Source organism: Oryctolagus cuniculus, chromosome 16, assembly GCF_051225735.1.
Source record: "Oryctolagus cuniculus isolate XC-2025 breed Fujian yellow rabbit chromosome 16, ASM5122573v1, whole genome shotgun sequence".
Lineage (NCBI taxonomy): Eukaryota > Metazoa > Chordata > Mammalia > Lagomorpha > Leporidae > Oryctolagus > Oryctolagus cuniculus.
The window spans coordinates 31177625-31202946 of record NC_142882.1 but is presented as its reverse complement, the minus strand read 5'-3'; positions in this window follow the sequence as shown (position 1 = coordinate 31202946).

Genomic DNA, 25322 nt, shown 5'->3' with positions numbered 1-25322 from the left:
GTTACCTGTAGATGTATAAGCTTCAAACGCCTATTTGTTTTGTTGCTTATTTCATAATGCTACTGTAAACAAACCCTTGTTTGTATTGCGTGAGAATACAAAATTTGGGAAGAAAGAAGGCAAAATCAACTCAGACCCAGTAATCATTTAGGAAAATGCCGTTCAAGAAACCAAAAGTCAGCTGAGACACCCAAAACAATGACAGCAAGCCAGAAGTGGAGCAAGCCAACAGCTCTGCCCTGTTTGAAAAAGACCATTCCTCCGGTGCCCTGAACTCCATATTGCCGCCTCAAAAGCAAAGCTCACATCAGAAAATTCATTACAAACCAGGATAAATAAGGGAAATTTGAAAAAAAAACAAAGAAATGCAAGAGTCCTTGTGATATTTGGCTGGATTTAGACACAAGGAAACCGGCTGTTCCCGGATTCATCCACCACTCCAGCTGACTGCCTGTGGAATTCTGACTGAATTAACCTGAAAATCGCAGTGAAACTCAGTTTGGAGGCAATTAATATCTGTCACCTCAGCCAAAGTGTTTCATTTGATTTTCCAAAACACAAAAACTCACCTTGGTCATGTTACCTGTAGATTTCTAAGCTTCAAACACATATTTGTTGTGTTTTTTATTTCATAATGGCTGCTCTGTCCAAACTCTTGTTTGTAATGCGACAGAATACAAAATTTGGGAAGGAAGAAGGCAAAACCAACTGAGAATCAGAAAACATTTAGGAAATTGCTACACAAGAAACCACAAATCGGCTGAGGCACCCAAAACAATGACAGCAAGCCAGAAGTGGAGCAAGCCAACAGCTGTGCCCTGATTGAAAAAGAACCTTCCTCTGGTGACCTGAACTCAATATGCCAGCCTCAAAACCAAAGCTCACATCAAAAAATTCATTAAAAACCATGATAAATAAGAAAAATGAGAAAAAAGCGAAAGAAATGCAAGAATCCATAATGATATTGGGCTGGATTTAGTCGCCAGGAAACCGGCTATTCCCAGATTCATCCACCGCTCCTGCTGATTGCCTGTGGAATTCTGACTGAATTCACCTGAAAATCGCAGTGAAACTCAGTTTGGAGGCAATTAATATCTGTCTCCTCAGGCAAAGTGTTCCATTTGATTTTCCAAAACACAAAAACTCACCTTGGTCATGTTACCTGTAGATTTCTAAGCTTCAAACGCCTATTTGCTGTGTTTTTCATTACAAAATGGCTACTCTGCCCAAACTCTTGTTTGTATTGTGGCAGAATACAAAATTTGGGAAGGAAGAAGGCAAAACCAACTCAGACGCAGAAAACATTTAGGATATTGCCGCTCAAGAAACCACAAATCGTCTGAGGCTCCCAAAACAATGACAGCAAGCCAGAATTGGAGCAGGCCAAGAGCTGTGCCCTGTTTGAAAAAGACCATTCCCAGCCGGCTCCGCGGCTCATTAAGCTAATCCTCCACCTAGCGGCCCCAGCACACCAGGTTCTAGTCCCGGTCTGGGTGCGGATTCTGTCCCGGTTGCCCCTCTTCCAGGCCAGCCCTCTGCTGTGGCCAGGGAGTGCAGTGGAGGATGGCCCAAGTGCTGGGGCACTGCACCCCATGGGAGACCAGGAAAAGCACCTGGCTCCTGGTTCCTGCAATCGGATCAGCGCGGTGCGCCCGCCGCAGCACACTGGCCGCGGCGGCCATTGGAGGGTGAACCAACGGCAAAGGAAGAAATTTCTCCCTGTCTCTCTCTCTCACTGTCCACTCTGCCTGTCAAGAAAAAAAAAAAAAAGGAAAAAGACCATTCCCCCGGATCCTGAACTCCATATTGCAGCTTCAAAACCAAAGCTCACCTCAGAAAATTCATTACAAACCATGATAAATAAGAAAAATAAGAAAAAGGCCAAAGAAATGCAAGAATCCATTATGATATTGGGCTTGATTCACTCGAAGGAAACAGGCTGTTCCAGGATTCATCCACCCCTGCAGCTGACTGCCTGTGGTATTCTGACTGAATTAACCTGAAAATCACAGTGAAACTCAGTTTGGAGGCAATTAATATCTGTCACCTCAGCCAAAGTGTTCCATTTGATTTTCCAAAACACAAAAACTCACCTTGGTCGTGTTACCTGTAGATTTCTAAGCTTCAAACGGCTATTTGTTGTGTTTTTTATTTCATAATACCTACTCTGTCCAAACTCTTGTTTGTATTGCATCAGAATACAAAATTTGGGAAGGAAGAAGGCAAAACCAACACAGACCCAAAAAACATCTAGTAAATTGACACACTAGAATCCACAAATTTGCTGAAGCACTCAAAACATTGACAGCAAGCCAGAATTGGAGGAGGCCAACAGCTGTGCCCTGATTGAAAAGAACCATCCTCTTGTTCCCTGAACCCAATATGCCAGCCTTAAAACCAGAGCTCACATCAGAAAATTTATTACAAATCCACAAATCGCCTGAGGGACACAAAAAAATGACAGCAAAGCAGAATTGAAGTAAACCAACAGCTGTGCCCTCATTGAAAAATACCATTCCTCTGGTGCCTTGACATCAACATGCCAGCCTCAAAACCAAAGGTCACATCAGAAAATTCATTACAAACTATGATAAATAAGAAAAATCAGAAAAAAGCCAAAGAAATGCAAGAATCCATAATGATATTGGACTTCATTTAGTCGCAAGGAAACCGGCTGTTCCCGGATTCATCCACCCCTCCATGGGAATGCCTGTGGACTTCTGACTGAATTATCCTGAAAATCGCAGTGAAACTCACTTTGGATACTATTAATATCTATCACCTCAGCCAAAGTGTTCCATTTGATTTTCCAAAACACTAAAACTCAACTTGGTCATGTTACCTGTAGCTTCAAATGCCTATTTGTTTTCTTTTTTATTTCATTATGGCTACTCTTCCAAACTATTGTTTGCATTGTGTCAGAATAAAAAATTTGGGAATAAGAAGGCAAAACCAACTCTGAACCAGTAAACATTTAGGAAATTGCCACTGAAGAAACCAGAAATTGGCTGAGGCACCCAAACCAATGACAGCAAGCCAGAATTGGAGCAAGGCAACAGCTGTTCCCTGATTAAAAAAGAACTGTCCTCTTGCACCCTGAACTCAATATGCCAGCCTGAAAACCAAAGCTCACATCTGAAAATTCATTACAAACCATAATTAATAAGAAAAATGAGAAAAAAAGCCAAAGAAATGCACGAGTTCTTAGTGATATTGTGCTGGATTTAGTCGCAAGGCAACCGGCTGTTCTCGGATTCATCCACCCCTCCAGCTGACTGCCTGTGGAGTTCTGACTGAATTATCCTGAAAATCGCAGTGAAACTCAGTTTGGAGGCAATTAATATCTGTCACCTCAGCCAAAGTTTCCATTGTATTTTCCAAAACAGAAAAACTCACCTTGGTCGTGTTACCTGTAGATTTCTAAGCTACAAACACCTATCTGTTGTGTTTTTTATTTCATAATGGCTACTGTGCCTAAACTCTTGTTTGTATTGTGGCAGAATACAAAATTTGGGAAGGAAGAAGGCAAAACCAACTCAGACGCAGAAAACATTTAGGAAATTGCCACACAAGAAACCACAAATTGGCTGAGGCACCAAAACCAATGATAGCAAGTCAGAATTGGAGCAAGCCAACAGCTGTGCCCTGATTGAAAAAGAACATCCTCTTGTGCCCTGAACTCAATATTGCAGCCTCAAAACCAAAGCTCACATCAGAAAATTCATTACAAACCATGATAAATAAGGAAAATCAGAAAAAAGCCAAAGAAATGCAAGAATCCATAATGATATTGGGCTTGATTCAGTCACAAGGAAACCGGCTGTTCCCAGATGCATCCACCCCTCCAGCTAACTGCCTGTGGAATTCTGAGTGAATTAACCCGAAAATCGCAGTGAAACTCAGTTTGGAGGCAATTAATATCTGTCACCTCAGCCAAAGTGATCCATTTGATTTTCCAAAACACAAAAACTCACCTTGGTCGTGTTATCTGTAGATTTATATGCTTCGAACACCTTTTGTTGTGTTTTTTATTTCATAATGGCTACTCTGTCGAAACTCTTGTTTGCATTGTGTCAGAATGCAAAATTTGGGAAGGAAGAAGGCAAAACCAATTCAGACCCAGAAAACATTTAGGAAATTGCCGCTCAAGAAACCACAAATCGGCTGAGGCACCCAAAACAATGACAGCAAGCCAGAATTGGAGCAAGCCAACAGCTGTATACTGTTTGAAAAAGACCATTCCTCCGGTGCCCTGAACTCCATATTGCAGCCTTAAAACCAAAGCTCACATCAGAAATTTCATTTCAAACCTTGATAAATAAGGGAAATGTGAAAGAGCCAAGGAAATGCAAGAGTCCTTTGTGATATTTGGCTGGATTTAGAGAAAAGGAAACTGCCTGTTTCAACATTCATCCCCCCTTCCATAGACTTACTTTGGAATTCTGATTGAATTCACCTCAAAATCTCACTCACACTGTATTTGGAGGGAATTAGAATCTGTCCCCTCAGCAGAACGGTTCCATGTCATTTTCCAAAACACAGAAACTCATATTGGTCGTGTTGTCTGTAGAATTCTAATCCTGAAAGGGCAATATGCTGTTTTTTTTTTTTTTTTCATAATGGCTACTCTGTCCAAACTCTGCTTGTATTGCATCAGAATACAAAATTTTTGAAAGTAGAAGGCAAAACCAACTCAGACCCAGAAAACATTTAGGAAATTGCTGCTGAAGAAACCAAAAGTCAGCTGAGGCACCCAAACCAATGACATCAAGCCAATTGGAGCTAGCCAACAGCTGTGCCCTGATTGAAAATGTTCCTTCCTTTTGTGACCTCAACTCCATATTGCAGCCTCAAAACCAAAGCTCACATCAGAAAATACATTACAAACCATGATAAATAAGGGAAATGAGACAAAAGCCAAAGAAATGCAAGAATCCATAATGATATTGGGCTTTTTTAGTCTCAAGGAAACCGGCTGTTCCCGGATTCTTCCATCCCTCCAGCTGACTGCCTGTGGAATTCTGACTGAATTAACCTCTAAATCGCAGTGAAACTCAGTTTGGAGGCAGTTAATATCTGTCACCTCAGCCAAAGTGTTCCATTTGATTTTCCAAAACAAAAAAACTCACCTCGGTCTTGTTACCTGTAGATTTATAAGCTTCAAAGCCCTATTTGCTGTGGTTTTTATTTCATAATGGCTACTCTGTCCAAACTCTTGTTCGTATTGCGTCAGAATACAAAATTTGGGAAGGAAGACGGCAAAAGCAACTCAGACCCAGAAAACATTTAGGAAATTGCCACTAAAGAAACCACAAATTGGCTGAGGCACCCAAAACAATGACAGCAAGCCAGAATTGGAGCAAGCCAACAGCTGTGCCCTGTTTGAAAAAGAACCTTCCTCTTGTGTCCTGAACTCAATATGCCAGCCTCAAAATCGATGCTCACATCAGAAAATTCATTACAAACCAGGATAAATAAGAAAAATGAGAAATGAGCAAAGAAATGCGCCAGTTCTTAGTGATATTGGGTAGGATTTAGTAACAAGGAAACCGGCTGTTCCCGGATTCATCGAACCCTCCAGGTGACTGCCTGTGGAATTCTGACTGAATTAACCTGATATTCGCAGTGAAACTCAGTTTAGAGTCTATTGAAATCTGTCACCTCAGCCAAAGTGTTCCATTTGATTTTCCCAAACACAAAAACTCACCTTGCTCGTGTTACCTGTAGATTTCTTAGCTTCAAATGCCTATTTGTTTTCTTTTTTATTTCATGATGGCTACTCTGTCCAAACTCTTGTTTGTATTACCTCAGAATACAAAATTTGGGAAGGAAGAAGGCAAAACCAACTCAGACCCAGAAAACATTTAGGAAATTGCCGCTCAATAAACCACACATCTGCTGAGGCACCCAAAACCATGAAAGAAAGATAGAATTGGAGCTAGCCAACAGCTGTGCCATGTTTGAAAAAGACCATTAATCCAGTGCCCTGAATTCAACATGCCAGCCTCAAAACCAAAGCTCACATCAGAAAACTCATTACAAACCATGATAAATAAGAAAAATGCAAAAAAAGCCAAGAAATGCAAGAATCCATAATGATATTGGGCTTGATTTAGTCGCAAGGAAACCGTTTGTTTTTGTTGTGTTTTTTATTTCATACTGGCTACTGTGCCCAAACTCTTGTTTGCATTGTGTCAGAATACAAAATGTGGAAAGGAAGAAGACAAAACCAACTCAGACCCAGAAAACATTTATGAAATTGCCGCTTAAGAAACCAAAAGTCAGCTGAGGCACCCAAAGCAATGACAGCAAGCCAAAATTGGAGCAAGCCAACAGCTGTGCCCTGATTGAAAAAGAACCTTCCTCTTGTGCCCTGAACTCCATATTGCAGCCTCAAAACTAAAGCTCACATCAGAAAATTCATTACAAACCATGATAAATAAGGGAAATGTGAAAAAGCCAAAGAAATGCAAGAGTTCTTTGTGATATTTGGCTGGATTGGACACAAGGAAACTGACTGTTTCCAGATTTGTCCCCCCCTTCCACAGACTGACTTTGGAATTCTGATTGAATTTACCTCAAAATCGCACTCACACTCAATTTGGAGGGAATTAGAATCTGTCGCCTCAGCAAAAGGGTTCCATGTCACTTTCCAAAACAAAGAAACTCATCTTGATCATGTTGCCTGTAGATTTCTAATCCTGAAAGGGCAATTTGCTGTGTTTTTTTTTTTTTCTTTCATAATGGCTACTCTATCCAAAATCTTACAAACCTTGATAAATAAGAAAAATGAGAAAAAAGCCGAAGAACTACAAGAAGCTTTGTGGTATTTGGCTGGATTTAGTCGCAAGGAAACCGGCTGTTCCCAGATGCATCCACCCCTCCAGGTGATGGCCTGTGGAATTCTGACCTAACTAACCTGAAAATCGCAGTGAAACTCAGTTTGGAGGCAATTAATATCTGTCACCTCAGCCAAAGTGTTCCATTTGATTTTCCAAAACACAAAACCACACCTTGCTCTTGTTACCTGTAGATTTCTAAGCTTCACAAGCCTATTTGTTGTGTTTTTTATTTCATAATGGCTGCTCTCCCCAAAATCTTGTTTGTATTGCGTCAGAATACAAAATTTGGGAAGGAAGAAGGCAAAACCAACTGAGACCCAGAAAACTTTTAGGAAATTGCCGCTCAAGAAACCACAAATCGGCTGAGGCACCCAAAACAATGACAGCAAGCCAGAATTGGAGCAAGCCAACAGCTGTACCCTGATTGAAAAAGAACCTTCTTCTTGTGCCCTGAACTCCATATTGCAGCCTCAAAACCAAATCTCACATCAGAAAATGCATTACAAACCAAAAAATAAGGAAAATGAGAAAAAAGCCAAAGAAATGCAAGAATCCATAATGATATTGGGCTTCATTGAGTCGCAAGGAAACCGGCTGTTCCCGGATTCATCAACCCTCAGCTGACTGCCTGTGGAATTCTGACTGTATTATCCTGAAAATCGCAGTGAAACTCAGTTTGGAGGCAATTAATATTTGTCACCTCAGCCAAAGTATTCCATTGTATTTTGCAAAACACAAAACCTCACCTTGGTCATGTTACCTGTAGATTTCTAAGCTTCACAAGCCTATTTGTTGTGTTTTTTATTTCATAATGGCTGCTCTCCCCAAAATCTTGTTTGTATTGCGTCAGAATACAAAATTTGGGAAGGAAGAAGGCAAAACCAACTGAGATTCAGAAAACATTTAGGAAATTGCCACTCAAGAAACTGAAGGACACTGAGGCACCCAAAACCTTGAAAGGAAGACAGAATTGGAGTAAGCCAACAGCTGTTACCTGATTGAAAAAGACCATTCCTCCGGTGCCCTGAACTCCATCTTGCAGGTTCAAAACCAAAGCTCACATCAGAAAATTCATTACAAACCATGAAAAATAAGAAAAATCCTAAAAAATCCAAAGAAATTCAGGAGTTCTTAGTGATATTGGGCTTGAATCATTCCCTTGTTAATGGCTGTTTCCAGATTCATCCATATCTCCCAGCTGAGTGTCTGTGGTTTCTGACTGAATTAACATGAAAATCGCAGTGAAACTCGGTTTGGAGGCAATTACTATCTGTCACCTCAGCCAAAGTGTTCCATTTGATTTTCCAAAACACAAAAACTCACCTTGGTCGTGTTACCTGTAGATTTCTAAGCTTCAAATGCATATTTGTTGTGTTGTTTATTTCATAATGGCTACTCTGTCCAAACTCTTGTTTATATTGCGTCAGAATACAAAATTTGGGAAGGAAGAATGCAAATCCAACTGAGACTCAGAAAACATTTAGGAAACTGCCGCTCAAGAAACCTAAAGTCAGCTGAGGCACCAAAAAAATGACAGCAATCCAGAACTTGAGCAAGCCAACAGCTGTGCCCTGATTGAAAAAGACCATTAATCCAGTGCCTGAACTCCATATTCAAGCCTCAAAACCAAAGCTCACATCAGAAAATTCATTACAAACCATGATAAATAAGAAAAATGAGAAAAAAGCCAAAGAAATGCAAGAGTCTTTTGTGATATTGGGCTTGATTTAGTTGCAAAGAAACCGGCTGTTCCCGGATTCATCCACCCCTCCAGCTGACTGCCTGTGGAATTCTGACTGAATTCACCTGAAAATCACAGTGAAACTCAGTTTGGAGGCAATTAATATCTGTCACCTCAGCCAAAGTTTCCATTTTATTTTCCAAAACACAAAAACTCACCTTGGTCGTGTTACCTGTAGATTTCTAAGCTTCAAACACCTATTTGTTGTGTTTTTTATTTCATAATGGCTACCGTGCCCAAACTCTTGTTTGTATTGTGGCAGAATACAAAATTTGGGAAGGAAGAAGCCAAAACCAACTCAGACCCATAAAACATTTAGGAAATTGCCGCTCAAGAAACCAAAAGTCAGCTGAGGCACCCAAAACAATGACAGCAAGGCAAAATGGGAGCAAGGCGACAACTGTGCCCTGTTTGAAAAAGACCATTCCTCCTGTGCCCTGAACTCCATATTCCAGCCTCAAAACCAAAGCTCACAGCAGAAAATTCATTACAAACCATGATAAATAAGGGAAATGTGAAAAAGCCAAAGAAATGCAGGAGTCCTTTGTGATATTTGGCTGGATTCAGACACAAGGAAACTGGCTGTTCCTAGATTCATACCCCCTTCCACAGACAGACTTTGGAATTCTGATTGAATTCACCTCAAAATCGCACTCACACTCAATTTGGAGGGAATTAGGATCTGTCCCCTCAGCAGAAGGGTATCATGTCATTTTCCATAACACAGAAACTCATCTTGGTCGAGTTGCCTGTAGATTTCTAATCCTGAAAGGGCAATTTGCTGTGTTATTTTTTCTTTCATAATGGCTACTCTGTCAAAATCTTGCTTGTATTGCATCAGAATACAAAATTTGGGAAGGAAGAAGGTAAAACCGACTCAGACCCAGAAAATATTTAGCAAATTACCGCTCAAGAAACCACAAATCGGCTAAGGCACCCAAAACAATGACAGCAAGCCAGAATTGGAGCAAGCCAACAGCTGTGCCCTGATTGAACAAAACCATTAATCCAGTGCCCTGAACTCCATCTTCCAGCCTCAAAACCAAAGCTCACAAAAAATAATCATTACAAACAATGATAAATAAGGGAAATCTGAGAAAGCCAAAGAAATTCAAGAGTCCTTTGTGGTATTTGGCTGGATTTAGACAGAAGGAAACAGGCTGTTTCTGGATTCATCCCCCATTTCCACAGACTGACTTTGGAATTCTGACTCAATTCACCTCAAAATCGCACTCACACTCAATTTGGAGGGAATTAGTATCTGTCCCCTCAGCAGAAGTGTTCCATGTGAATTTCCAAGACTCATCTTGGTCGTGTTGCCTGTAGATTTCTAATCCTGAAAGGGCAATTTACTGTGTTTTTTTTTTCTTTCATAATGGCTACTTTGTCCAAAATCTTGCTTGTATTGCGTCAGAATACAAAATTTGGGAATAAGAAGGCAAATCCGATCAGAACCAGAAAACATTTAGGAAACTGCAGAAAAAGAATCCACATATTAGCTGAGGCACCCAAAACAATGAGAGCAAGCAGAATTGGAGCACGCCAACAGCTGTGCCCTGATTGAAAAAGAACCTTCCTCTTGTGCCCTAAACTCAATATGCCAGCCACAAAACCAAAGCTCACATCAAAAAATTCTTTTCAAACCATGATAAATAGGAAAAATCAGAAAAAAGCCAAAGAAATGCAAGTTTTCTTAGTGATATTGGGCTTGATTTATTCCTAAGTAAACAGCTGTTTCCAGATTCATCCACAACTCCCAGCTGAGTGAATAGGGATTCTGACTGAATTCACCTCAAAATGGCAGTGAAATTCGGTTTGGAGACAATTAATATCTGTCACCTCAGCCAAAGTGTTCCATTTTATTTTCCAAAACAAAAAAAAACTCACTTTGGTCATGTTTCCTATAGATTTCAAAGCGTCAAATGCCTATTTGTTGTGTTTTTTATTTCATAATGGCTACTCTGTCCAAAATCTTCCTTATATTGCATCACATACAAAATTTGGGAAGGAAGAAGGCAAAGCCAACTCAGACACAGAAAACATTTAGGAAATTGCCACTCAAGAAACCAAAAGTCAGCTGAGGCACCCAAAACCATGACAGCAAGCCAGAATTGGAGGAGGCAATCAGCTGAGTCCTGATTGAAAAAGGCCATTCTTCCGGGACCCTGAACTCCATATTCCAGCCTCAAAACCAGAGCTGACATCAGGAAATTCATTACAAACCACGATACATAAGAAAACTGAGAAAAAAGCCAAGAAATGCAAGAATCCATAATGATATTGAGCTGGATTTAGTCGCAAGGAAACGGGCTGTTCCCGGATTCATCCACCCCTCCAGCTGACTGCCTGTGGAATTCTGACTGAATTAACCTGAAAATCGCAGGGAAACTCAGTTTGGAGGCAATTAATATCTGTCACCTCAGCCAAAGTGTTCCATTTTATTTTCCATAACACAAAAACTCACCTTGGTCGTGTTATCTGTAGATTTCTAAGCTTCAAACACCTATGTGTAGTGTTTTTTATTTCATAATGGCTGCACTGGCCAAACTCTTGTTTGTATTGTGTCAGAATACAAAATTTGGGAAGGAAGAAGGCAAAACCAACTCAGACCCAGAAAACATTTAGGAAATTGCCGCTCAAGAAATCACAAATCAGCTGAGGCACCCAAAAAAATGTCAGGATGCCAGAATTAGAACATGCCAACAGCTGTGCCCTGATTGAAAAAGAACCTTCCTCTTGTGCCCTGAACTCAATATGCCAGCCTCAAAACCAAAGCTCACATCAGAAAATTCATTACAAACCATGATAAATAAGAAAAATCAGAAAAAAGCCAAAGAAATGCAGGAGTTCTTAGTGATATTGGGCTTGATTTATTCTCTTATTGCTGGCTGGTTGCAGATTCATCAACAACTCCCAGCTGAGTGTCTGTGGTTTCTGACTGAATTAACATGAAAATCGCAGTGAAACTCGGTTTGGAGGCAATTAATATCTGTCACCTCAGCCAAAGTGTTCCACTTTACTTTCCAATACACAAAAACTCACCTTGGTCATGCTACCTGCAGATTTCTAAGCTTCAAACGCAATTTGTTGTGTTGTTTATTTCATAATGGCTACTGTGCCCAAACTCTTGTTTGTATTGTGTCAGAATGCAAAATTTCAAAAGGGAGAAGGCAAAAGCAACTCTGACCCAGAAAACATTTAGGGAATTTTCACTCAAGAAACCAAAAGTCAGCTGAGGCACCCAAAACAATGACAGCAAGCCAGAATTGGAGCAGGCCAACAGCTGTGCCCTGTTTGAAAAAGAACCTTCCTCTTGTGCCCTGAACTCAATATGCCAGCCTCAAAACCAAAGCTGACATCAGGAAATTCATTACAAACCATGATACATAAGAAAAATGAGAAAAAAGCCAAAGAAATGCAAGAATCCCTAATTATATTGGGCTTGATTTAGTCGCAAGGAAACCGGCTGTTCCCGGATTCATTCGCCCCTCAAGCTGACGGCCTGTGGAATTCTGACTGAATTAACCTGAAAATCGCAGTGAAACTCAGTTTGGAGGCAATTAATATCTGTCACCTCAGCCAAAGTGTTCCATTTGATTTTCCAAAACAGAAAAACTCACCTTGGTTGTTTTACCTGTAGATGTCTAAGTTTCAACATCCTATTTCTTGTGTGTTTTACTTCATAATGGCTACTCTGTCCAAACTCTTGTTTGTATTGCATCAGAATACAAAATTTGGGAAGGAAGAAGGCAAAGCCAACTCAGACCCAGAAAACATTTAGGAAATTGCCACACAAGAAACCACAAATCAGCTGAGGCACCCAAAACAATGACAGCAAGCCAGAAGTGGAGCAAGCCAACAGCTGTGCCCTGATTGAAAAAGAACCTTCCTCTTGTGCCCTGAACTCAATATGCCAGCCTCAAAACCAAAGCTCACATCAGAAAATTCATTACAAGCCATGATAAATAAGAAAAAAGCCAAAGAAATGCAAGAATCCATAATGATATAGGGCTTGATTTAGTCGCTAGGAAACCGGCTGTTCCAGGATTCATCCACCCCTCCAGCTGACTGCCTGTGGAATTCTGACTGAATTAACCTGAAAATCACAGTGAAACTCAGTTTGGAGGCAATTAATATCTGTCACCTCAGCCAAAGTGTTCCATTTGATTTTCCAAAACACAAAAACTCACCTTGGTAGTGTTACTTGTAGATTTCTAAGCTTCAAACGCCTATTAGTTGTGTTTTTTCTTTCGTAATGGCTATTCTGTACAAACTCTTCTTTGCATTGCATCAGAATACAAAATTTGGGAAGGAAGAAGGCAAAGCCAACTCAGACCCTGAAAACATTTGGGAAATTGCCACACAAGAAACCACAAATCGGCTGAGGCACTCAAAACAATGACAGCAAGCCAGAAGTGGAGCAAGCCAACAGCTGTGCCCTGATTGAAAAAGAACCATCCTCTTGTGCCCTGAACTCCATATTGCAGACTCAAAACCAAAGCTCACATCAGAAAATTCATTACAAACCATGATAAATAAGAAAAAAGAGAAAAAAGCCAAAGAAATGCAAGAATCCATAATGATATTGGGTTTGATTTAGTTGCAAGGAAACCGGCTGTTCCCAGATTCATCCACCACTAAAGCTGACTGCCTGTGGAATTCTGACTGAATTAACCTGACAATCTCAGTGAAACTCAAGAAACCAAATATCAGCTGAGGCACCCAAAACAAAGACAATAGCCAGAATTGGAGCAGGCCAACAGCTGTGCCCTGTTTGAAAAAGACCATTCCTCCGGTGCCCTGAACTCAAAATGCCAGCCTCAAAACCAAAGCTCACATCAGAAAATTCATTACAAACCATGATAAATAAGGGAAATGTGAAAAAGCCAAAGAAATGCAAGAGTCCTTTGTGATATTTGGCAGGATTTAGACACAAAGAAACTGGCTGTTTCCAGATTCATCCCCCCCTTCCACAGACTGACTTTGGAATTCTGATTGAATTCACCTCAAAATCGCTCTCACACTCCATTTGGAGGGAATTAGAATCTGTCACCTCAGCAGAAGCGTTCCATGTCATTTTCCAAAACACAGAATCTCATCTTGGTTGTGTTGCCTATGGATTTCTAATCCTGAAAGGTCAATTTGCTGTGTTTTTTTTTTTTTTCTTTCATAATGGCTACTCTCCAAAATCTTGCTTGTATTGCATCAGAATACAAAATTTGGGAAGGAAGAAGGCAAAACCAACTCAGACCCAGAAAACATTTAGGAAATTGCCACACAAGAAACCACAAATCAGCTGAGGCACCCAAAACAATGACAGCAAGCCAGAAGTGGAGCAAGCCAACAGCTGTGCCCTGATTGAAAAAGAACCTTCCTCTTGTGCCCTGAACTCAATATGCCAGCCTCAAATCTAAGCTCACATCAGAAAATTCATACAAACCATGATAAATAAGGGAAATGTGAAAAAGCTGAAGAAATGCAAGCCTGTGGAATCCTAACTGAATTAACTGAATTAACCTGAAAATCGCTGTGAAACTGAGGTTGGAGGCAATTAATATCTGTCACCTCAGCCAAAATGTTCCATTTCATTTTCCAAAACACAAAAACAACTTGGTCATGTTACCTGTAGATTTGTATGCTTCAAACACCTATTTGTTGTGTTTTTTATTTCATAATGTCTACTCTGTCCAAAATCTTGCTTGTATTGCATCAGAATACAAAATTTGGGAAGGAAGAAGGCAACACCAAATCAGACCAAGAGAACATTTAGGAAATTGCCACACAAGAAACCACAAATCAGCTGAGGCACCCAAAACAATGACAGCAAGCCAGAAGTGGAGCAAGCCAACAGCTGTGCCCTGATTGAAAAAGAACCTTCCTCTTGTGCCCTGAACTCAATATGCCAGCCTCAAAACCAAAGCTCACATCAGAAAATTCATTACAAACCATGATAAATAAGAAAAAAGAGAAAAAAGCCAAAAAAATGCAAGAATCCATAATGATATAGGGCTTGATTTAGTCGCTAGGAAACCGGCTGTTCCAGGATTCATCCACCCCTCCAGCTGACTGCCTGTGGAATTCTGACTGAATTAACCTGAAAATCACAGTGAAACTCAGTTTGGAGGCAATTAATATCTGTCACCTCAGCCAAAGTGTTCCATTTGATTTTCCAAAACACAAAAACTCACCTTGGTAGTGTTACTTGTAGATTTCTAAGCTTCAAACGCCTATTAGTTGTGTTTTTTCTTTCGTAATGGCTATTCTGTACAAACTCTTCTTTGCATTGCATCAGAATACAAAATTTGGGAAGGAAGAAGGCAAAGCCAACTCAGACCCTGAAAACATTTGGGAAATTGCCACACAAGAAACCACAAATCGGCTGAGGCACTCAAAACAATGACAGCAAGCCAGAAGTGGAGCAAGCCAACAGCTGTGCCCTGATTGAAAAAGAACCATCCTCTTGTGCCCTGAACTCCATATTGCAGACACAAAACCAAAGCTCACATCAGAAAATTCATTACAAACCATGATAAATAAGAAAAAAGAGAAAAAAGCCAAAGAAATGCAAGAATCCATAATGATATTGGGTTTGATTTAGTTGCAAGGAAACCGGCTGTTCCCAGATTCATCCACCACTAAAGCTGACTGCCTGTGGAATTCTGACTGAATTAACCTGACAATCTCAGTGAAACTCAAGAAACCAAATATCAGCTGAGGCACCCAAAACAAAGACAATAGCCAGAATTGGAGCAGGCCAACAGCTGTGCCCTGTTTGAAAAAGACCATTCCTCCGGTGCCCTGAACTCAAAATGCCAGCCTCAAAACCAAAGCTCACATCAGAAAATTCATTACAAACCATGATAAATAAGGGAAATGTGAAAAAGCCAAAGAAATGCAAGAGTCCTTTGTGATATTTGGCAGGATTTAGACACAAAGAAACTGGCTGTTTCCAGATTCATCCCCCCCTTCCACAGACTGACTTTGGAATTCTGATTGAATTCACCTCAAAATCGCTCTCACACTCCATTTGGAGGGAATTAGAATCTGTCACCTCAGCAGAAGCGTTCCATGTCATTTTCCAAAACACAGAATCTCATCTTGGTTGTGTTGCCTATGGATTTCTAATCCTGAAAGGTCAATTTGCTGTGTTTTTTTTTTTTTTCTTTCATAATAGCTACTCTCCAAAATCTTGCTTGTATTGCATCAGAATACAAAATTTGGGAAGGAAGAAGGCAAAACCAACTCAGACCCAGAAAACATTTAGGAAATTGCCACACAAGAAACCACAAATCAGCTGAGGCACCCAAAACAATGACAGCAAGCCAGAAGTGGAGCAAGCCAACAGCTGTGCCCTGATTGAAAAAGAACCTTCCTCTTGTGCCCTGAACTCAATATGCCAGCCTCAAATCTAAGCTCACATCAGAAAATTCATACAAACCATGATAAATAAGGGAAATGTGAAAAAGCTGAAGAAATGCAAGCCTGTGGAATCCTAACTGAATTAACTGAATTAACCTGAAAATCGCTGTGAAACTGAGGTTGGAGGCAATTAATATCTGTCACCTCAGCCAAAATGTTCCATTTCATTTTCCAAAACACAAAAACAACTTGGTCATGTTACCTGTAGATTTGTATGCTTCAAACACCTATTTGTTGTGTTTTTTATTTCATAATGTCTACTCTGTCCAAAATCTTGCTTGTATTGCATCAGAATACAAAATTTGGGAAGGAAGAAGGCAACACCAAATCAGACCAAGAGAACATTTAGGAAATTGCCACACAAGAAACCACAAATCAGCTGAGGCACCCAAAACAATGACAGCAAGCCAGAAGTGGAGCAAGCCAACAGCTGTGCCCTGATTGAAAAAGAACCTTCCTCTTGTGCCCTGAACTCAATATGCCAGCCTCAAAACCAAAGCTCACATCAGAAAATTCATTACAAACCATGATAAATAAGAAAAAAGAGAAAAAAGCCAAAAAAATGCAAGAATCCATAATGATATAGGGCTTGATTTAGTCGCTAGGAAACCGGCTGTTCCAGGATTCATCCACCCCTCCAGCTGACTGCCTGTGGAATTCTGACTGAATTAACCTGAAAATCACAGTGAAACTCAGTTTGGAGGCAATTAATATCTGTCACCTCAGCCAAAGTGTTCCATTTGATTTTCCAAAACACAAAAACTCACCTTGGTAGTGTTACTTGTAGATTTCTAAGCTTCAAACGCCTATTAGTTGTGTTTTTTCTTTCGTAATGGCTATTCTGTACAAACTCTTCTTTGCATTGCATCAGAATACAAAATTTGGGAAGGAAGAAGGCAAAGCCAACTCAGACCCTGAAAACATTTGGGAAATTGCCACACAAGAAACCACAAATCGGCTGAGGCACTCAAAACAATGACAGCAAGCCAGAAGTGGAGCAAGCCAACAGCTGTGCCCTGATTGAAAAAGAACCATCCTCTTGTGCCCTGAACTCCATATTGCAGACACAAAACCAAAGCTCACATCAGAAAATTCATTACAAACCATGATAAATAAGGGAAATGTGAAAAAGCCAAAGAAATGCAAGAGTCCTTTGTGATATTTGGCAGGATTTAGACACAAAGAAACTGGCTGTTTCCAGATTCATCCCCCCCTTCCACAGACTGACTTTGGAATTCTGATTGAATTCACCTCAAAATCGCTCTCACACTCCATTTGGAGGGAATTAGAATCTGTCACCTCAGCAGAAGCGTTCCATGTCATTTTCCAAAACACAGAATCTCATCTTGGTTGTGTTGCCTATGGATTTCTAATCCTGAAAGGTCAATTTGCTGTGTTTTTTTTTTTTCTTTCATAATAGCTACTCTCCAAAATCTTGCTTGTATTGCATCAGAATACAAAATTTGGGAAGGAAGAAGGCAAAACCAACTCAGACCCAGAAAACATTTAGGAAATTGCCACACAAGAAACCACAAATCAGCTGAGGCACCCAAAACAATGACAGCAAGCCAGAAGTGGAGCAAGCCAACAGCTGTGCCCTGATTGAAAAAGAACCTTCCTCTTGTGCCCTGAACTCAATATGCCAGCCTCAAATCTAAGCTCACATCAGAAAATTCATACAAACCATGATAAATAAGGGAAATGTGAAAAAGCTGAAGAAATGCAAGCCTGTGGAATCCTAACTGAATTAACTGAATTAACCTGAAAATCGCTGTGAAACTGAGGTTGGAGGCAATTAATATCTGTCACCTCAGCCAAAATGTTCCATTTCATTTTCCAAAACACAAAAACAACTTGGTCATGTTACCTGTAGATTTGTATGCTTCAAACACCTATTTGTTGTGTTTTTTATTTCATAATGTCTACTCTGTCCAAAATCTTGCTTGTATTGCATCAGAATACAAAATTTGGGAAGGAAGAAGGCAACACCAAATCAGACCCAGAGAACATTTAGGAAATTGCCACACAAGAAACCACAAATCAGCTGAGGCACCCAAAACAATGACAGCAAGCCAGAAGTGGAGCAAGCCAACAGCTGTGCCCTGATTGAAAAAGAACCTTCCTCTTGTGCCCTGAACTCAATATGCCAGCCTCAAAACCAAAGCTCACATCAGAAAATTCATTACAAACCATGATAAATAAGAAAAAAGAGAAAAAAGCCAAAAAAATGCAAGAATCCATAATGATATAGGGCTTGATTTAGTCGCTAGGAAACCGGCTGTTCCAGGATTCATCCACCCCTCCAGCTGACTGCCTGTGGAATTCTGACTGAATTAACCTGAAAATCACAGTGAAACTCAGTTTGGAGGCAATTAATATTTGTCACCTCAGCCAAAGTATTCCATTTTATTTTCATAAACACAAAAACTCACCTTGGTCATGTTACCTGTAGATTTCTAAGCTTACAACACCTATTTTTTGTGTTTTTTATTTCATAATGGCTATTCTGTGCAAACTCTTCTTTGCATTGCATCAGAATACAAAATTTGGGAATAAGAAGGCAAAACCGACTCAGACCCAGAAAACATTTAAGAAATTGGCACTCCAGAAACCACAAATCGGCTGAGGCACCCAAAACAATGACAGCAAGCCAGAAGTGGAGCAAGCCAACAGCTGTGCCCTGATTGAAAAAGACCCTCCTCCGGTTCCCTGAACTGCATATTGCAGCCTCTAAACCAAAGCTGACATCAGAAAATTCATTACAAATCATGATAAATATGAAAAAAGAGAAAAATCCAAAGAAATGCAAGAATCCATAATGATATTGGGTTTGATTTAGTTGCAAGGAAACCGGCTGTTCCCAGATTCATCCACCACTAAAGCTGACTGCCTGTGGAATTCTGACTGAATTAACCTGACAATCACAGTGAAACTCAAGAAACCAAATTTCAGCTGAGGCACCCAAAACAAAGACAATAGCCAGAATTGGAGCACGCCAACAGCTGTGCCCTGTTTGAAAAAGACCATTCCTCAGGTGCCCTGAACTCTATATTGCAGCCTCAAAACCAAAGCTCACATCAGAAAATTCATTACAAACCATGATAAATAAGGGAAATGTGAAAAGCCAAAGAAATGCAAGAGTTCTTTTTGATATTTGGCTGGATTCAGATAAAAGGAAACTGGCTGTTTCCAGATTCATCCCAACCTTCCACAGACTGAGTTTGGAATTCTGATTGAATTCACCTCAAAATCGCACTCACACTCAATTTGGAGTGAATTAAAATCTGTCCCCTCAGCAGAAGGGTTCCATGACTTTTTCCAAAACACAGAAACTCATCTTGGGCGTGTTGCCTGTAGATTTCTAATCCTGAAAGGGCAATGCGCTGTGTTTTTTTTTTTTTTTATCTTTCATAATGGCTACTCTCCAAAATCTTGCTTGTATTGCATCAGAATACAAAATTTGGGAATAAGTAGGCAAAACCGACTCAGACCCAGAAAACATTTAGGAAATTGGCACTCAAGAAACCACAAATCAGCTGAGACACCCAAAACAATGACAGCAAGCCAGAATTGGAGCAAGCCAACAGCTGTGCCCTGATTGAAAAAGAACCTTCCTCTTGTGCCTGAACTCAATATGCCAGACTCGAAACCAAAGCTCACATCAGAAAATTCATTACAAACCATGATAAATAAGAAAAAAGAGAAAAAAGCCAAAAAAATGCAAGAATCCATAATGATATAAGGCTTGATTTAGTCACAAGGAAACTGGCTGTTCCCGGATTCATCCACCCCTCCAGCTGACTGCCTGTGGAATTCTGACTGAATTAACCTGAAAATCACAGTGAAACTCAGTTTGGAGGCAATTAATATCTGTCACGTCAGCCAAAGTGTTCCATTTTATTTTCATAAACACAAAAACTCACCTTGGTTATGTTACCTGTAGATTTCTAAGCTTCAAACGCCTATTTGTTGTGTTTTTTATTTCATAATGGCTATTCTGTACAAACTCTTCTTTGCATTGCATCAGAATACAAAATTTGGGAAGGAAGAAGGCAAAGCCAACTCAGACCCAGAAAACATTTGGGAAATTGCCACACAAGAAACCACAAATCTGCTGAAGTACTCAAAATAAGGACAGCAAGCCAGAACTGCAGCCAGCCAACAGCTGTGCCCTGATTGAAAAAGAACCATCCTCTTCTGCCCTGAACTCAATATGCCAGCCTCAAAACCAAAGCTCACATGAGAAAATTAATTACAAACCATGATAAATAAGAAAAAAGAGAAAAAAGCCAAAGAAATGCAAGAGCACTTTGTGATATTTGGCTGGATTTAGACACAAGGAAACTGGCTGTTTCCAGATTCATCCCCCCCTTCCACAGACTGACTTTGGAATTCTGATTGAATTCACCTCAAAATTGCACTCACAATCATTTGGGAGGGAATTAGAATCTGTCCCCTCAGCAGAAGCGTTCTATGTCATTTTCCAAAACACAGAAACTCATCTTGGTCGTGTTTCCTGTAGATTTCTAATCCTGAAAGGGCAATACGCTTTTTTTTTTTTCTTTCATAATGGCTACTCTCCAAAATCTTGCTTGTATTGCATCGGAATACAAAATTTGGGAATAAGAAGGCAAAACCGACTCAGACCCAGAAAACATTTAGGAAATTGGCACTCAAGAAACCACAAATCGGCTGAGGCACCCAAAACAATGACAGCAAGCCAGAATTGGAGCAAGCCAACAGCTGTGCCCTGATTGAAAAAGAACCTTCCTCTTGTGCCCTGAACTCAATATGCCAGCCTCAAAACCAAAGCTCACATCAGAAAATTCATTACAAACCATGATAAATAAGAAAAAAGAGAAAAAAGGCAAAAAAACCAAATTTCAGCTGAGGCACCCAAAACAAAGACGATAGCCAGAATTGGAGCACACCAACAGCTGTGCCCTGTTTGAAAAAGACCATTCCTCAGGTGCCCTGAACTCTATATTGCAGCCTCAAAACCAAAGCTCACATCAGAAAATTCATTACAAACCATGATAAATTAGGGAAATGTGAAAAAGCCAAAGAAATGCAAGAGTCCTTTGTGATATTTGGCTGGATTCAGATAAAAGGAAACTGGCTGTTTCCAGATTCATCCCCCCCTTCCACAGACTGACTTTGGAATTCTGATTGAATTCACCTCAAAATCGCACTCACTCTCATTTGGGAGGGAATTAGAATCTGTCCCCTCAGCAGAAGCGTTCTATGTCATTTTCCAAAACACAGAAACTCATCTTGGTCGTGTTGCCTGTAGATTTCTAATCCTGAAAGGTCAATTTGCTGTGTTTTTTTTTTTTTTTCTTTCATAATGGCTACTCTCCAAAATCTTGCTTGTATTGCATCAGAATACAAAATTTGGGAATAAGAAGGCAAAACCGACTCAGACCCAGAAAACATTTAGGAAATTGGCACTCAAGAAACCACAAATCGGCTGAGGCACCCAAAACAATGACAGCAAGCCAGAATTGGAGCAAGCCAACAGCTGTGCCCTGAATGAAAAGGAACCTTCCTCTTGTGCCTGAACTCAATATGCCAGACTCAAAACCAAAGCTCACATCAGAAAATTCATTACAAACCATGATAAATAAGGGAAATGTGAAAAAGCCAAAGAAATGCAAGAGTCCTTTGTGATATTTGGCAGGATTTAGACACAAAGAAACTGGCTGTTTCCAGATTCATCCCCCCCTTCCACAGACCGACATTGGAATTCTGATTGAATTCACCTCAAAATCGCTCTCACACTCCATTTGGAGGGCATTAGAATCTGTCACCTCAGCAGAAGCGTTCCATGTCATTTTCCAAAACACAGAATCTCACCTTGGTTGTGTTGCCTATGGATTTCTAATCCTGAAAGGTCAATTTGCTGTGTTTTTTTTTTTTTCTTTCATAATGGCTACTCTGTCCAAAATCTTGCTTGTATTGCATCAGAATACAAAAATTGGGAATAAGAAGGCAAAACCAACTCAGACCCAGAAAACATTTAGGAAATTGCCACACAAGAAACCACAAATCAGCTGAGGCACCCAAAACAATGACAGCAAGCCAGAATTGGAGCAAGCCAACAGCTGTGCCCTGATTGAAAAAGAACCTTCCTCTTGTGCCCTGAACTCAATATGCCAGCCTCAAAACCAAAGCTCACATCAGAAAATTCATTACAAACCATGATAAATAAGAAAAAAGAGAAAAAAGCCAAAAAAATGCAAGAATCCATAATGATATAGGGCTTGATTTAGTCGCTAGGAAACCGGCTGTTCCCAGATACATCCACCGTCCAGCTGACAGCCTGTGGAATTCTGACTGAATTAACCTGAAAATCACAGTGAAACTCAGTTTGGAGGCAATTAATATCTGTCACCTCAGCCAAAGTGTTCCATTTTATTTTCATAAACACAAAAACTCACCTTGGTCATGTTACCTGTAGATTTCTAAGCTTCAAACACCTATTTGTTGTGTTTTTTCTTTCATAATGGCTATTCTGTACAAACTCTTCTTTGCATTGCATCAGAATACAAAATTTGGGAAGGAAGAAGGCAAAGCCAACTCAGACCCTGAAAACATTTGGGAAATTGCCACACAAGAAACCACAAATCGGCTGAGGCACTCAAAACAATGACAGCAAGCCAGAAGTGGAGCAAGCCAACAGCTGTGCCCTGATTGAAAAACAACATTCCTCTTGGGCCCTGAACTCAATATGCCAGCCTCAAAACCAAAGCTCACATCAGAAAATTCATTACAAACCATGATAAATAAGAAAAAAGGGAAAAAAGCCAAAAAAATGCAAGAATTCATAATGATATTGGGTTTGATTTAGTTGCAAGGAAACCGGCTGTTCCCAGATTCATCCACCACTAAAGCTGACTGCCTGTGGAATTCTGACTGAATTAACCTGACAATCACAGTGAAACTCAAGAAACCAAATTTCAGCTGAGGCACCCAAAATAAAAGACAATAGCCAGAATTGGAGCACACCAACAGCTGTGCCCTGTTTGAAAAAGACCATTCCTCAGGTGCCCTGAACTCTATATTGCAGCCTCAAAACCAAAGCTCACATCAGAAAATTCATTACAAACCATGATAAATTAGGGAAATGTGAAAAAGCCAAAGAAATGCAAGAGTCCTTTGTGATATTTGGCTGGATTTAGACACAAAGAAACTGGCTGTTTCCAGATTCATCCCCCACTTCCACAGACTGACTTTGGAATTCTGATTGAATTCACCTGAAAATCGCACTCACACTCATTTGGGAGGGAATTAGAATCTGTCCCCTCAGCAGAAGCGTTCTATGTCATTTTCCAAAACACAGAAACTCATCTTGGTCGTGTTGCCTGTAGATTTCTAATCCGGAAAGGGCAATGCGCTGTGTTTTTTTTTTTTTTCTTTCTTTCATAATGGCTACTCTGTCCATTTTCTTGCTTGTATTGCATCAGAATACAAAATTTGGGAATAAGAAGGCAAAACCGACTCAGACCCAGAAAACATTTAGGAAATTGGCACTCAAGAAACCACAAATCGGCTGAGGCACCCAAAACAATGACAGCAAGCCAGAAGTGGAGCAAGCCAACAGCTGTGCCCTGATTGAAAAAGAACCTTCCTCTTGTGCCCTGAACTCAATATGCCAGCCTCAAAACCAAAGCTCACATCAGAAAATTCATTACAAACCATGATAAATAAGGGAAATGTGAAAAAGCCAAAGAAATGCAAGAGTCCTTTGTGATATTTGGCAGGATTTAGACACAAAGAAACTGGCTGTTTCCAGATTCATCCCCCCCTTCCACAGACTGACTTTGGAATTCTGATTGAATTCACCTCAAAATCGCTCTCACACTCCATTTGGAGGGCATTAGAATCTGTCCCCTCAGCAGAAGCGTTCCATGTCATTTTCCAAAACACAGAATCTCACCTTGGTTGTGTTGCCTATGGATTTCTAATCCTGAAAGGTCAATTTGCTGTTTTTTTTTTTTTTCTTTCATAATGGCTACTCTGTCCAAAATCTTGCTTGTATTGCATCAGAATACAAAATTTGGGAAGGAAGAAGGCAAAACCAACTCAGACCCAGAAAACATTTAGTAAATTGCCACACAAGAAACCACAAATCAGCTGAGGCACCCAAAACAATGACAGCAAGCCAGAAGTGGAGCAAGCCAACAGCTGTGCCCTGATTCAAAAAGAACCTTCCTCTTGTGCCCTGAACTCAATATGCCAGCCTCAAAACCAAAGCTCACATCAGAAAATTCATTACAAACCATGATAAATAAGAAAAAAGAGAAAAAAGCCAAAGAAATGCAAGAGTCCTTTGTGATATTTGGCTGGATTTAGACACAAAGAAACTGGCTGTTTCCAGATTCATCCCCCCCTTCCACAGACTGACTTTGGAATTCTGATTGAATTCACCTCAAGATCGCTCTCACACTCCATTTGGAGGGAATTAGAATCTGTCACCTCAGCAGAAGCGTTCCATGTCATTTTCCAAAACACAGAATCTCATCTTGGTTGTGTTGCCTATGGATTTCTAATCCTGAAAGGTCAATTTGCTGTGTTTTTTTTTTCTTTCATAATGGCTACTCTGTCCAAAATCTTGCTTGTATTGCATCAGAATACAAAATTTGGGAAGGAAGAAGGCAAAACCAACTCAGACCCCGAAAACATTTAGTAAATTGCCACACAAGAAACCACAAATCAGCTGAGGCACCCAAAACAATGACAGCAAGCCAGAAGTGGAGCAAGCCAACAGCTGTGCCTGGATTGAAAAAGAACCTTCCTCTTGTGCCCTGAACTCAATATGCCAGCCTCAAAACCAAAGCTCACATCAGAAAATTCATTACAAACCATGATAAATAAGAAAAAAGAGAAAAAAGCCAAAGAAACGCAAGAGTCCTTTGTGATATTTGGCAGGATTTAGACACAAAGAAACTGGCTGTTTCCAGATTCACCCCCCCCTTCCACAGACTGACTTTGGAATTTTGATTGAATTCACCTCAAAATCGCTCTCACACTCCATTTGGAGGGAATTAGAATCTGTCACCTCAGCAGAAGCGTTCCATGTCATTTTCCAAAACACAGAATCTCACCTTGGTTGTGTTGCCTATGGATTTCTAATCCTGAAAGGTCAATTTGCTGTGTTTTTTTTTTTCTTTCATAATGGCTACTCTGTCCAAAATTTTGCTTGTATTGCATCAGAATACAAAATTTGGGAAGGAAGAAGACAAAACCAACTCAGACCCCGAAAACATTTAGGAAATTGCCACACAAGAAACCACAAATCAGCTGAGGCACCCAAAACA